This window comes from Salmo salar, chromosome ssa27, assembly GCF_905237065.1.
Source record: "Salmo salar chromosome ssa27, Ssal_v3.1, whole genome shotgun sequence".
In the NCBI taxonomy this organism is placed as follows: Eukaryota; Metazoa; Chordata; class Actinopteri; order Salmoniformes; family Salmonidae; genus Salmo; species Salmo salar.
In genome coordinates this window covers 26,854-42,894 of record NC_059468.1, presented here as the reverse complement: position 1 = coordinate 42,894, position 16,041 = coordinate 26,854, and positions in this window count along the sequence as shown.

Here is a 16,041-nt window from a genome sequence, read left to right as displayed (position 1 = left end):
CGACATTCTGGACAGGCCTAAAAAAACATTTAAAAACCATTTTCACAAAAAATTGCAGATATTTTTTTTTCATTTTCGTGACACAAAAACAGTGACCCCGGTCATGCCGAACTATCGACATTCTGGACAGGCCTAAAAAAACATTTTAAAACCATTTTCACCAAAAATTGCAGATTTCTATTTTGTCCCTAAAAACGATGACTCCGATCATGCCGAAAAAGCGACATTCTGGACAGGCCTAAAAAAAACATTTTAAAACCATTTTCACAAAAAATTGCTGATTTTTTTTTTTCATTTTCGTGACACAAAAACAGTGACCCCTGTCATGCCGAACAAGCGACATTCTGGACAGGCATAAAAAAAAAAAATGTAAACCATTTACACAAAAAATTGCAGTTTCTATTTTTGTCACCAAAAATGATGACTCCGATCATGCCGAACTAGCGAGATTTTGGACAGGCCTAAAAAAACATTTTAAAACCATTTTCACAAAAAATTGCAGATTTCTATATTGTCCCTAAAAACGATGACTCCGATCATGCCGAAAAAGCGACATTCTGGACAGGCCTAAAAATTTTTTTTAAACCATTTTCACAAAAAATGGCAGATTTTTTTTTTTCATTTTCGTGACACAAAAACAGTGACCCCGGTCATGCCGAACTATCGCCATTCTTGACAGGCCTAAAAAAACATTTTAAAACCATTTTCACAAAAAATTGCAGATTTCTATTTTGTCCCTAAAAACGATGACTCCGATCATGCCGAAAAAGCGACATTCTGGACAGGCCTAAAAAAAACATTTAAAAACCATTTTCACAAAAAATTGCAGATATTTTTTTTTCATTTTCGTGACACAAAAACAGTGACCCCGGTCATGCCGAACTATCGACATTCTGGACAGGCCTAAAAAAACATTTTAAAACCATTTTCACCAAAAATTGCAGATTTCTATTTTGTCCCTAAAAACGATGACTCCGATCATGCCGAAAAAGCGACATTCTGGACAGGCCTAAAAAAAACATTTTAAAACCATTTTCACAAAAAATTGCTGATTTTTTTTTTTCATTTTCGTGACACAAAAACAGTGACCCCTGTCATGCCGAACAAGCGACATTCTGGACAGGCCTAAAAAAAAAAATGTAAACCATTTACACAAAAATTGCAGTTTCTATTTTTGTCACCAAAAATGATGACTCCGATCATGCCGAACTAGCGAGATTTTGGACAGGCCTAAAAAACATTTTAAAACCATTTTCACAAAAATTGCAGATTTCTATATTGTCCCTAAAAACGATGACTCCGATCATGCCGAAAAAGTGACATTCTGGACAGGCCTAAAAAAAAATGTAAAACCATTTTCACAAAAAATTGCAGATTATTTTTTTTCATTTTCGTGACACAAAAACAGTGACCCCGGTCATGCCGAACTAGCGACATTCTGGACAGGCCTAAAAAAAACATTTTAAAACCATTTTCACAAAAAATTGTATATTTCTATTTTTGTCACCAAAAACGATGACTCCGATCATGCCGAACTAGCGACATTTTGGACAGGCCTAAAAAACACATTTTAGAACCATTTTCACAAAAATTGTAGATTTCTATTTTGTCCCTAAAAACGATGACTCCGATCATGCCGAAAAAGCGACATTCTGGACAGGCCTAAAATTTTTTTTTAAACCATTTTCACAAAAAATGGCAGATTTTTTTTTTTCATTTTCGTGACACAAAAACAGTGAACCCGGTCATGCCGAACTATCGCCATTCTTGACAGGCCTAAAAAAACATTTTAAAACCATTTTCACAAAAAATTGCAGATTTCTATTTTGTCCCTAAAAACGATGACTCCGATCATGCCGAAAAAGCGACATTCTGGACAGGCCTAAAAAAAACATTTTAGAACCATTTTCACAAAAAAAGCTCAGATTTTTTTTTTCCATTTTCGTGACACAAAAACAGTGACCCCGGTCATGCCGAACAAGCGACATTCTGGACAGGCCTAAAAAAAAAAAATGTAAACCATTTACACAAAAAATTGCAGTTTCTATTTTTGTCACCAAAAATGATGACTCCGATCATGCCGAACTAGCGAGATTTTGGACAGGCCTAAAAAAACATTTTAAAACCATTTTCACAAAAAATTGCAGATTTCTATATTGTCCCTAAAAACGATGACAACGATCATGCCGAAAAAGTGACATTCTGGACAGGCCTAAAAAAAAAATGTAAAACCATTTTCACAAAAATTGCAGATTATTTTTTTCATTTTCGTGACACAAAAACAGTGACCCCGGTCATGCCGAACTAGCGACATTCTGGACAGGCCTAAAAAAAACATTTTAAAACCATTTTCACAAAAAATTGTATATTTCTATTTTTGTCACCAAAAACGATGACTCCGATCATGCCGAACTAGCGACATTTTGGACAGGCCTAAAAAAACACATTTTAGAACCATTTTCACAAAAAATTGCAGATTTCTATTTTGTCCCTAAAAACGATGACTCCGATCATGCCGAAAAAGCGACATTCTGGACAGGCCTAAAATTTTTTTTAAACCATTTTCACAAAAAATGGCAGATTTTTTTTTTTCATTTTCGTGACACAAAAACAGTGAACCCGGTCATGCCGAACTATCGCCATTCTTGACAGGCCTAAAAAAACATTTTAAAACCATTTTCACAAAAAATTGCAGATTTCTATTTTGTCCCTAAAAACGATGACTCCGATCATGCCGAAAAAGCGACATTCTGGACAGGCCTAAAAAAACATTTTAGAACCATTTTCACAAAAAAAGCTCAGATTTTTTTTTCATTTTTGACACAAAAACAGTGACCCCGGTCATGCCGAACTATCGACATTCTGGACAGGCCTAAAAAAACATTTTAAAACCATTTTCACAAAAAATTGCAGATTTCTATATTGTCCCTAAAAACGATGACTCCGATCATGCCGAAAAAGCGACATTCTGGACAGGCCTAAACATTTTTTTTAAAACCATTTTCACCAAAAATTGCTGATTTTTTTTTTTCATTTTCGTGACACAAAAACATTGACCCCGGTCATGCCGAACAAGCGACAATCTGGACAGGCCTAAAAAAAAAAATGTAAACCATTTCCACAAAAAATTGCAGTTTCTATTTTCGTCACCAAAAACGATGACTCCGATCATGCCGAACTAGCGACATTCTGGACAGGCCTAAAAAAAACATTTTAAAACCATTTTCACAAAAAATTGCAGATTTCTTTTTTGTCCCTAAAAACGATGACTCCGATCATGCCGAAAAAGCGACATTCTGGACAGGCCTAAAAAAATCTTTTGAACAATTTTCACAAAAAATTGCAGATATTTTTTTTTCATTTTCGTAACACAAAAACAGTGACCTCGGTCATGCCGAACTATCGACATTCTGGACAGGCCTAAAAAAATTTTTTTCAACCATTTTCACAAAAATTGCAGATTTCTATTTTGTCCCTAAAAACGATGACTCCGATCATGCCGAAAAAGCGACATTCTGGACAGGCCTAAACATTTTTTTAAAAACCATTTTCACAAAAAATTGCAGATTTTTCTTTTTCATTTTCGTGACACAAAAACAGTGACCCTGGTCATGCCGAACTAGCGACATTCTGGACAGGCCTAAAAAAAACATTTTAAAACCATTTTCACAAAAAATTGCAGATATTTTTTTTTCATTTTCGTGACACAAAAACAGTGACCCCGGTCATGCCGAACTAGCGGCATTCTGGACAGGCCTAAAAAAAACATTTTAAAACCATTTTCACAAAAAATTGTATATTTCTATTTTTGTCACCAAAAACGATGACTCCGATCATGCCGAAATAGCGAGATTTTGGACAGGCCTAAAAAAATATTTTAAAACCATTTTCACAAAAAATTGCAGATTTCTATATTGTCCCTAAAAACGATGACTCAGATCATGCCGAAAAAGTGACATTCTGGACAGGCCTAAAAAAAAAATGTAAAACCATTTTCACAAAAAATTGCAGATTTTTCTTTTTCATTTTCGTGACACAAAAACAGTGACCCCGGTCATGCCGAACTAGCGACATTCTGGACAGGCCTAAAAAAAACATTTTAAAACCATTTTTACAAAAAATTGCAGATATTTTTTTTTCATTTTCGTGACACAAAAACAGTGACCCCGGTCATGCCGAGCTATCGACATTCTGGACAGGCCTAAAAAAACTTTTTAAAACCATTTTCACAAAAAATTGCAGATTTCTATTTTGTCCCTAAAAACGATGACTCCGATCATGCCGAAAAAGCGACATTCTGGACAGGCCTAAAAATTTTTTTAAACCATTTTCACAAAAAATGGCAGATTTTTTTTTTTCATTTTCGTGACACAAAAACAGTGACCCCGGTCATGCCGAACTATCGCCATTCTTGACAGGCCTAAAAAAACATTTTAAAACCATTTTCACAAAAATTGCAGATTTCTATTTTGTCCCTAAAAACGATGACGCCGATCATGCCGAAAAAGCGACATTCTGGACAGGCCTAAAAAAAACATTTTAGAACCATTTTCACAAAAAAAAAACCAGATTTTTTTTTTTCATTTTTTGACACAAAAACAGTGACCCCGGTCATGCCGAACTATCGCCATTCTTGACAGGCCTAAAAAAACATTTTAAAACCATTTTCACCAAAAATTGCAGATTTCTATTTTGTCCCTAAAAACGATGACTCCGATCATGCCGAAAAAGCGACATTCTGGACAGGCCTAAAATTTTTTTTTAAACCATTTTCACAAAAAATGGCAGATTTTTTTTTTTCATTTTCGTGACACAAAAACAGTGACCCCGGTCATGCCGAACTATCGCCATTCTTGACAGGCCTAAAAAAACATTTTAAAACCATTTTCACAAAAAATTGCAGATTTCTATTTTGTCCCTAAAAACGATGACTCCGATCATGCCGAAAAAGCGACATTCTGGACAGGCCTAAAAAAAAACATTTAAAAACCATTTTCACAAAAAATTGCAGATATTTTTTTTTCATTTTCGTGACACAAAAACAGTGACCCCGGTCATGCCGAACTATCGACATTCTGGACAGGCCTAAAAAAACATTTTAGAACAATTTTCACAAAAAAAGCCAGGATTTTTTTTTCTTAATTTTCACGACACAAAAGCAGTGACCCCGGTCATGCCGAACTATCGACATTCTGGACAGGCCTAAAAAAACATTTTATAACCATTTTCACAAAAAATTGCAGATATTTTTTTTTCATTTTCGTGACACAAAAACAGTGACACCGGTCATGCCGAACTAGCGACATTCTGGACAGGCCTAATAAAACATTTTAAAACCATTTTCACAAAAAATTGCAGATTTCTATTTTTGTCACCAAAAACGATGACTCCGATCATGCCGAACTAGCGACATTTTGGACAGGCCTAAAAAAAACATTTTAGAACCATTTTCACAAAAAAAGCTTAGATTTTTTTTTCATTTTTGACACAAAAAGTGACAATTTTCACAAAAAAAGCCAGCATTTTTTTTTTCATTTTTGACACAAAAACAGTGACCCCGGTCATGCCGAACTATCGACATTCTGGACAGGCCTAAAAAAACATTTTAAAACCATTTTCACAAAAATTGCAGATTTCTATTTTTGTCACCAAAAACGATGACTCCGATCATGCCGAACTAGCGAGATTCTGGACAGGCCTAAAAAAACATTTTAGAACAATTTTCACAAACAAAGCCAGGATTTTTTTTTTTCATTTTCACGACACAAAAACAGTAAACGATGACTCCGATCATGCCGAACTAGCGACATACTGGACAGGCCTAAAAAAAAAATGTAAACCATTTTCACAAAAAATTGCTGATTTTTTTTTTCATTTTCACGACACAAAAACAGTGACCCCGGTCATGCCGAACTAGCGACATTCTGGACAGGCCTAAAAAAACATTTTAGAACAATTTTCACAAAAAAAGCTCAGATTTTTTTATTTTATTTTTTGACACAAAAACAGTGACCCCGGTCATGCCGAACTAGCGACATTCTGGACAGGCCTAAAAAAACATTTTAAAACCATTTTCACAAAAAATTGCAGATTTCTATTTTTGTCACCAAAAACGATGACTCCGATCATGCCGAACTATCGACATTCTGAACAGGCCTAAAAAAACATTTTATAACCATTTTCACAAAAAATTGCAGATATTTTTTTTTCATTTTCGTGACACAAAAACAGTGACCCCGGTCATGCCGAACTAGCGACATACTGGACAGGCCTAAAAAAAAAATGTAAAACCATTTTCACAAAAAATTGCTGATTTTTTTTTTTCATTATCACGACACAAAAACAGTGACCCCGGTCATGCCGAACTAGCAACATTCTGGACAGGCCTAAAAAAATTTTTTTCAACCATTTTCACAAAAATTGCAGATTTCTATTTTGTCCCTAAAAACGATGACTCCGATCATGCCGAAAAAGCGACATTCTGGACAGGCCTAAACATTTTTTTAAAAACCATTTTCACCAAAAATTGCGGATTTTTTTTTTTCATTTTCGTGACACAAAAACAGTGACCCCGGTCATTGCCTAACTATCGACATTCTGGACAGGCCTAAAAAAAACATTTTAAAACCATTTTCACAAAAATTGCAGATATTTTTTTTCATTTTCGTGACACAAAAACAGTGACCCCGGTCATGCCGAACAAGCGACATTCTGGACAGGCCTAAAAAAAAAATGTAAAACCATTTTCACAAAAAATTGCAGATTTTTCTTTTTCATTTTCGTGACACAAAAACAGTGACCCTGGTCATGCCGAACTAGCGACATTCTGGACAGGCCTAAAAAAAACATTTTATAACCATTTTCACAAAAAATTGCAGATATTTTTTTTCATTTTCGTGACACAAAAACAGTGACCCCGGTCATGCCGAACTAGCGGCATTCTGGACAGGCCTAAAAAAAACATTTTAAAACCATTTTCACAAAAAATTGTATATTTCTATTTTTGTCACCAAAAACGATGACTCCGATCATGCCGAAATAGCGAGATTTTGGACAGGCCTAAAAAAATATTTTAAAACCATTTTCACAAAAAATTGCAGATTTCTATATTGTCCCTAAAAACGATGACTCAGATCATGCCGAAAAAGTGACATTCTGGACAGGCCTAAAAAAAAAATGTAAAACCATTTTCACAAAAAATTGCTGATTTTTCTTTTTCATTTTCGTGACACAAAAACAGTGACCCCGGTCATGCCGAACTAGCGACATTCTGGACAGGCCTAAAAAAAACATTTTAAAACCATTTTTACAAAAAATTGCAGATATTTTTTTTTCATTTTCGTGACACAAAAACAGTGACCCCGGTCATGCCGAACTAGCGGCATTCTGGACAGGCCTAAAAAAAACATTTTAAAACCATTTTCACAAAAAATGGCAGATTTTTTTTTTTCATTTTCGTGACACAAAAACAGTGACCCCGGTCATGCCGAACTATCGCCATTCTTGACAGGCCTAAAAAAACATTTTAAAACCATTTTCACAAAAAATTGCAGATTTCTATTTTGTCCTTAAAAACGATGACTCCGATCATGCCGAAAAAGCGACATTCTGGACAGGCCTAAAAAAAACATTTTAGAACCATTTTCACAAAAAAAACCAGATTTTTTTTTTTCATTTTTTGACACAAAAACAGTGACCCCGGTCATGCCGAACTATCGACATTCTGGACAGGCCTAAAAAAACATTTTAAAACCATTTTCACAAAAAATTGCAGATTTCTATATTGTCCCTAAAAACGATGACTCCGATCATGCCGAAAAAGCGACATTCTGGACAGGCCTAAAAAAAACATTTAAAAACCATTTTCACAAAAAATTGCAGATATTTTTTTTTCATTTTCGTGACACAAAAACAGTGACCCCGGTCATGCCGAACTATCGACATTCTGGACAGGCCTAAAAAACATTTTAAAACCATTTTCACCAAAAATTGCAGATTTCTATTTTGTCCCTAAAAACGATGACTCCGATCATGCCGAACTAGCGACATTCTGGACAGGCCTAAAAATTTTTTTAAACCATTTTCACAAAAAATGGCAGATTTTTTTTTTTCATTTTCGTGACACAAAAACAGTGACCCCGGTCATGCCGAACTATCGCCATTCTTGACAGGCCTAAAAAAACATTTTAAAACCATTTTCACAAAAAATTGCAGATTTCTATTTTGTCCCTAAAAACGATGACTCCGATCATGCCGAAAAAGCGACATTCTGGACAGGCCTAAAAAAAAACATTTAAAAACCATTTTCACAAAAAATTGCAGATATTTTTTTTTCATTTTCGTGACACAAAAACAGTGACCCCGGTCATGCCGAACTATCGACATTCTGGACAGGCCTAAAAAAACATTTTAGAACAATTTTCACAAAAAAAGCCAGGATTTTTTTTTCTTAATTTTCACGACACAAAAGCAGTGACCCCGGTCATGCCGAACTATCGACATTCTGGACAGGCCTAAAAAAACATTTTATAACCATTTTCACAAAAAATTGCAGATATTTTTTTTTCATTTTCGTGACACAAAAACAGTGACACCGGTCATGCCGAACTAGCGACATTCTGGACAGGCCTAATAAAACATTTTAAAACCATTTTCACAAAAAATTGCAGATTTCTATTTTTGTCACCAAAAACGATGACTCCGATCATGCCGAACTAGCGACATTTTGGACAGGCCTAAAAAAAACATTTTAGAACCATTTTCACAAAAAAAGCTTAGATTTTTTTTTCATTTTTGACACAAAAATTGACAATTTTCACAAAAAAAGCCAGCATTTTTTTTTTCATTTTTTGACACAAAAACAGTGACCCCGGTCATGCCGAACTATCGACATTCTGGACAGGCCTAAAAAAACATTTTATAACCATTTTCACAAAAAATTGCAGATATTTTTTTTTCATTTTCGTGACACAAAAACAGTGACCCCGGTCATGCCGAACTATCGACATTCTGGACAGGCCTAAAAAAAACATTTTAAAACCATTTTCACAAAAAATTGCAGATTTCTATTTTTGTCACCAAAAACGATGACTCCGATCATGCCGAACTAGCGAGATTCTGGACAGGCCTAAAAAAACATTTTAGAACAATTTTCACAAACAAAGCCAGGATTTTTTTTTTTCATTTTCACGACACAAAAACAGTAAACGATGACTCCGATCATGCCGAACTAGCGACATACTGGACAGGCCTAAAAAAAAAAAAGTAAAACCATTTTCACAAAAAATTGCTGATTTTTTTTTTCATTTTCACGACACAAAAACAGTGACCCCGGTCATGCCGAACTAGCGACATTCTGGACAGGCCTAAAAAAACATTTTAGAACAATTTTCACAAAAAAAGCTCAAATTTTTTTATTTTATTTTTTGACACAAAAACAGTGACCCCGGTCATGCCGAACTAGCGACATTCTGGACAGGCCTAAAAAAACATTTTAAAACCATTTTCACAAAAAATTGCAGATTTCTATTTTTGTCACCAAAAACGATGACTCCGATCATGCCGAACTATCGACATTCTGAACAGGCCTAAAAAAACATTTTATAACCATTTTCACAAAAAATTGCAGATATTTTTTTTTCATTTTCGTGACACAAAAACAGTGACCCCGGTCATGCCGAACTAGCGACATACTGGACAGGCCTAAAAAAAAAATGTAAAACCATTTTCACAAAAAATTGCTGATTTTTTTTTTTCATTATCACGACACAAAAACAGTGACCCCGGTCATGCCGAACTAGCAACATTCTGGACAGGCCTAAAAAAACATTTTAGAACAATTTTCACAAAAAAAGGTCAGATTTTTTTTTTTCATTTTTTGACACAAAAACAGTGACCCCGGTCATGCCGAACTATCGACATTCTGGACAGGCCTAAAAAAAAACATTTTATAACCATTTTCACAAAAAATTGCAGATATTTTTTTTTCATTTTCGTGACACAAAAAAAGTGATCCCGGTCATGCCGAACTAGCGACATTCTGGACAGACCTAAAAAAAATGTTTAAAACCATTTTCACTAAAATTGCAGATTTCTATTTTTGTCACCAAAAACGATGACTCCGATCATGCCGAACTAGCGACATTCCGAACAGGCCTAAAAAAACATTTTATAACCATTTTCACAAAAAATTGCAGATATTTTTTTTTCATTTTCGTGACACAAAAACAGTGACCCCGGTCATGCCGAACTAGCGACATACTGGACAGGCCTAAAAAAAAAATGTAAAACCATTTTCACAAAAAATTGCTGATTTTTTTTTTTCATTATCACGACACAAAAACAGTGACCCCGGTCATGCCGAACTAGCAACATTCTGGACAGGCCTAAAAAAAATTTTTTAAACCATTTTCACAAAAATTGCAGATTTCTATTTTGTCCCTAAAAACGATGACTCCGATCATGCCGAAAAAGCGACATTCTGGACAGGCCTAAACATTTTTTAAAACCATTTTCACCAAAAATTGCGGATTTTTTTTTTCATTTTCGTGACACAAAAACAGTGACCCCGGTCATTGCCTAACTATCGACATTCTGGACAGGCCTAAAAAAAACATTTTAAAACCATTTTCACAAAAAATTGCAGATATTTTTTTTTCATTTTCGTGACACAAAAACAGTGACCCCGGTCATGCCGAACAAGCGACATTCTGGACAGGCCTAAAAAAAAAATGTAAAACCATTTTCACAAAAAATTGCAGATTTTTCTTTTTCATTTTCGTGACACAAAAACAGTGACCCTGGTCATGCCGAACTAGCGACATTCTGGACAGGCCTAAAAAAACATTTTAAAACCATTTTCACAAAAAATTGCAGATATTTTTTTTCATTTTCGTGACACAAAAACAGTGACCCCGGTCATGCCGAACTAGCGGCATTCTGGACAGGCCTAAAAAAAACATTTTAAAACCATTTTCACAAAAAATTGTATATTTCTATTTTTGTCACCAAAAACGATGACTCCGATCATGCCGAAATAGCGAGATTTTGGACAGGCCTAAAAAAATATTTTAAAACCATTTTCACAAAAAATTGCAGATTTCTATATTGTCCCTAAAAACGATGACTCAGATCATGCCGAAAAAGTGACATTCTGGACAGGCCTAAAAAAAAAATGTAAAACCATTTTCACAAAAAATTGCAGATTTTTCTTTTTCATTTTCGTGACACAAAAACAGTGACCCCGGTCATGCCGAACTAGCGGCATTCTGGACAGGCCTAAAAAAAACATTTTAAAACCATTTTCACAAAAAATGGCAGATTTTTTTTTTTCATTTTCGTGACACAAAAACAGTGACCCCGGTCATGCCGAACTATCGCCATTCTTGACAGGCCTAAAAAAACATTTTAAAACCATTTTCACAAAAAATTGCAGATTTCTATTTTGTCCCTAAAAACGATGACTCCGATCATGCCGAAAAAGCGACATTCTGGACAGGCCTAAAAAAAACATTTTAGAACCATTTTCACAAAAAAAAAAACAGATTTTTTTTTTTCATTTTTTGACACAAAAACAGTGACCCCAGTCATGCCGAACTATCGACATTCTGGACAGGCCTAAAAAAACATTTTAAAACCATTTTCACAAAAAATTGCAGATTTCTATATTGTCCCTAAAAACGATGACTCCGATCATGCCGAAAAAGCGACATTCTGGACAGGCCTAAAAAAAACATTTAAAAACCATTTTCACAAAAAATTGCAGATATTTTTTTTTCATTTTCGTGACACAAAAACAGTGACCCCGATCATGCCGAACTATCGACATTCTGGACAGGCCTAAAAAAACATTTTAAAACCATTTTCACCAAAAATTGCAGATTTCTATTTTGTCCCTAAAAACGATGACTCCGATCATGCCGAACTAGCGACATTCTGGACAGGCCTAAAATTTTTTTTAAACCATTTTCACAAAAAATGGCAGATTTTTTTTTTTCATTTTCGAGACACAAAAACAGTGACCCCGGTCATGCCGAACTATCGCCATTCTGGACAGGCCTAAAAAAACATTTTAGAACAATTTTCACAAAAAAAGCCAGGATTTTTTTTTCTTAATTTTCACGACACAAAAGCAGTGACCCCGGTCATGCCGAACTATCGACATTCTGGACAGGCCTAAAAAAACATTTTATAACCATTTTCACAAAAAATTGCAGATATTTTTTTTTCATTTTCGTGACACAAAAACAGTGACACCGGTCATGCCGAACTAGCGACATTCTGGACAGGCCTAATAAAACATTTTAAAACCATTTTCACAAAAAATTGCAGATTTCTATTTTTGTCACCAAAAACGATGACTCCGATCATGCCGAACTAGCGACATTTTGGACAGGCCTAAAAAAAACATTTTAGAACCATTTTCACAAAAAAAGCTTAGATTTTTTTTTCATTTTTGACACAAAAAGTGACAATTTTCACAAAAAAAGCCAGCATTTTTTTTTTCATTTTTTGACACAAAAACAGTGACCCCGGTCATGCCGAACTAGCGACATTCTGGACAGGCCTAAAAAAACATTTTAAAACCATTTTCACAAAAAATTGCAGATTTCTATTTTTGTCACCAAAAACGATGACTCCGATCATGCCGAACTAGCGACATTTTGGACAGGCCTAAAAAAACATTTTAGAACCATTTTCACAAAAAAGCTTAGATTTTTTTTCATTTTTGACACAAAAAGTGACAATTTTCACAAAAAAAGCCAGCATTTTTTTTTTCATTTTTTGACACAAAAACAGTGACCCCGGTCATGCCGAACTATCGACATTCTGGACAGGCCTAAAAAAACATTTTATAACCATTTTCACAAAAAATTGCAGATATTTTTTTTTCATTTTCGTGACACAAAAACAGTGACCCCGGTCATGCCGAACTATCGACATTCTGGACAGGCCTAAAAAAACATTTTAAAACCATTTTCACAAAAAATTGCAGATTTCTATTTTTGTCACCAAAAACGATGACTCCGATCATGCCGAACTAGCGAGATTCTGGACAGGCCTAAAAAAACATTTTAGAACAATTTTCACAAACAAAGCCAGGATTTTTTTTTTTCATTTTCACGACACAAAAACAGTAAACGATGACTCCGATCATGCCGAACTAGCGACATACTGGACAGGCCTAAAAAAAAAATGTAAAACCATTTTCACAAAAAATTGCTGATTTTTTTTTTCATTTTCACGACACAAAAACAGTGACCCCGGTCATGCCGAACTAGCGACATTCTGGACAGGCCTAAAAAAACATTTTAGAACAATTTTCACAAAAAAAGCTCAGATTTTTTTATTTTATTTTTTGACACAAAAACAGTGACCCCGGTCATGCCGAACTAGCGACATTCTGGACAGGCCTAAAAAAACATTTTAAAACCATTTTCACAAAAAATTGCAGATTTCTATTTTTGTCACCAAAAACGATGACTCCGATCATGCCGAACTATCGACATTCTGAACAGGCCTAAAAAAACATTTTATAACCATTTTCACAAAAAATTGCAGATATTTTTTTTTCATTTTCGTGACACAAAAACAGTGACCCCGGTCATGCCGAACTAGCAACATTCTGGACAGGCCTAAAAAAACATTTTAGAACAATTTTCACAAAAAAAGCCAGGATTTTTTTTTCTTAATTTTCACGACACAAAAGCAGTGACACCGGTCATGCAGAACTAGCGACATTCTGGACAGGCCTAAAAAAACATTTTAAAACCATTTTCACAAAAAATTGCAGATTTCTATTTTTGTCACCAAAAACGATGACTCCGATCATGCCGAACTAGCGACATTTTGGACAGGCCTAAAAAAAACATTTTAGAACCATTTTCACAAAAAAAGCTCAGATTTTTTTTTCATTTTTGACACAAAAAGTGACAATTTTCACAAAAAAGCCAGGATTTTTTTTTTCATTTTCGTGACACAAAAACAGTGACCCCGGTCATGCCGAACTAGCGACATTCTGGACAGGCCTAAAAAAACATTTTAAAACCATTTTCACAAAAAATTGCAGATTTCTATTTTTGTCACCAAAAACGATGACTCCGATCATGCCGAACTAGCGACATTTTGGACAGGCCTAAAAAAAACATTTTAGAACCATTTTCACAAAAAAAGCTTAGATTTTTTTTTCATTTTTGACACAAAAAGTGACAATTTTCACAAAAAAAGCCAGGATTTTTTTTTTCATTTTCGTGACACAAAAACAGTGACCCCGGTCATGCCGAACTATCGACATTCTGGACAGGCCTAAAAAAACATTTTATAACCATTTTCACAAAAAATTGCAGATATTTTTTTTTCATTTTCGTGACACAAAAACAGTGACACCGGTCATGCCGAACTAGCGACATACTGGACAGGCGTAAAATTTTTTTTTTAAACCATTTTCACAAAAAATTGCAGATATTTTTTTTTCATTTTTTGACACAAAAACAGTGACCCCGGTCATGCCGAACTATCGACATTCTGAACAGGCCTAAAAAAAACATTTTATATCCATTTTCACAAAAAATTAAAGATATTGTTTTTTCATTTTCGTGACACAAAAAAAGTGATCCCGGTCATGCCGAACTATCGACATTCTGGACAGGCCTAAAAAAAATGTTTAAAACCATTTTCACAAAAAATTGCAGATTTCTATTTTTGTCACCAAAAACGATGACTCCGATCATGCCGAACTAGCGACATTTTGGACAGGCCTAAAAAAAACATTTTAGAACCATTTTCACAAAAAAAGCTCAGATTTTTTTTTCATTTTTGACACAAAAAGTGACAATTTTCACAAAAAAAGCCAGGATTTTTTTTTTCATTTTCGTGACACAAAAACAGTGACCCCGGTCATGCCGAACTAGCGACATTCTGGACAGGCCTAAAAAACCATTTTAAAAACCATTTTCACAAAAAATTGCAGATTTCTATTTTGTCCCTAAAAACGATGACCCCGGTCATGCCGAACTAGCGACATTCTGGACAGGCCTAAAAAAACATTTTAGAACAATTTTCACAAAAAAAGCCAGGATTTTTTTTTTCATTTTCACGACACAAAAACAGTGACCCCGGTCATGCCGAACTAGCGACATTCTGGACAGGCCTAAAAAAAACATTTTAAAACCATTTTCACAAAAAATTGCAGATTTCTATTTTTGTCACCAAAAACGATGACTCCGATCATGCCGAACTAGCGACATTTTGGACAGGCCTAAAAAAAACATTTTAGAACCATTTTCACAAAAAAAGCTCAGATTTTTTTTTTCATTTTTTGACACAAAAACAGTGACCCCGGTCATGCCGAACTATCGACATTCTGGACAGGCCTAAAAAAACATTTTAAAACCATTTTCACCAAAAATTGCAGATATTTTTTTTTCATTTTCGTGACACAAAAACAGTGACCCCGGTCATGCCGAACTAGCGACATACTGGACAGGCCTAAAAAAAATTTTTAAAACCATTTTTACAAAAAAATGCTGATTTTTTTTTTTCATTTTCGTGACACAAAAACAGTGACACCGGTCATGCCGAACTAGCGACATTCTGGACAGGCCTAAAAAAACATTTTAAAACCATTTTCACAAAAAATTGCAGATTTCTATTTTGTCCCTAAAAACGATGACTCCGATCATGCCGAAAAAGCTTCATTCTGAATTGGCCTAAAAAAAATGTTTAAAACCATTTTCACTAAAAATTGCAGATTTCTATTTTTGTCACCAAAAACGATGACTCCGATCATGCCAAACTAGCGACATTTTGGACAGGCCTAAAAATACATTTTAGAACCATTTTCACAAAAAAAGCTCAGATTTTTTTTTTTCTTCATTTTTTGACACAAAAAGCGACAATTTTCACAAAAAAAGACAGGATTTTTTTTTTCATTTTCACGACACAAAAACAGTGACCCCGGTCATGCCGAACTAGCGACATTCTGGACAGGCCTAAAAAAACATTTTAAAACCATTTTCACAAAAAATTGCAGATTTCTATTTT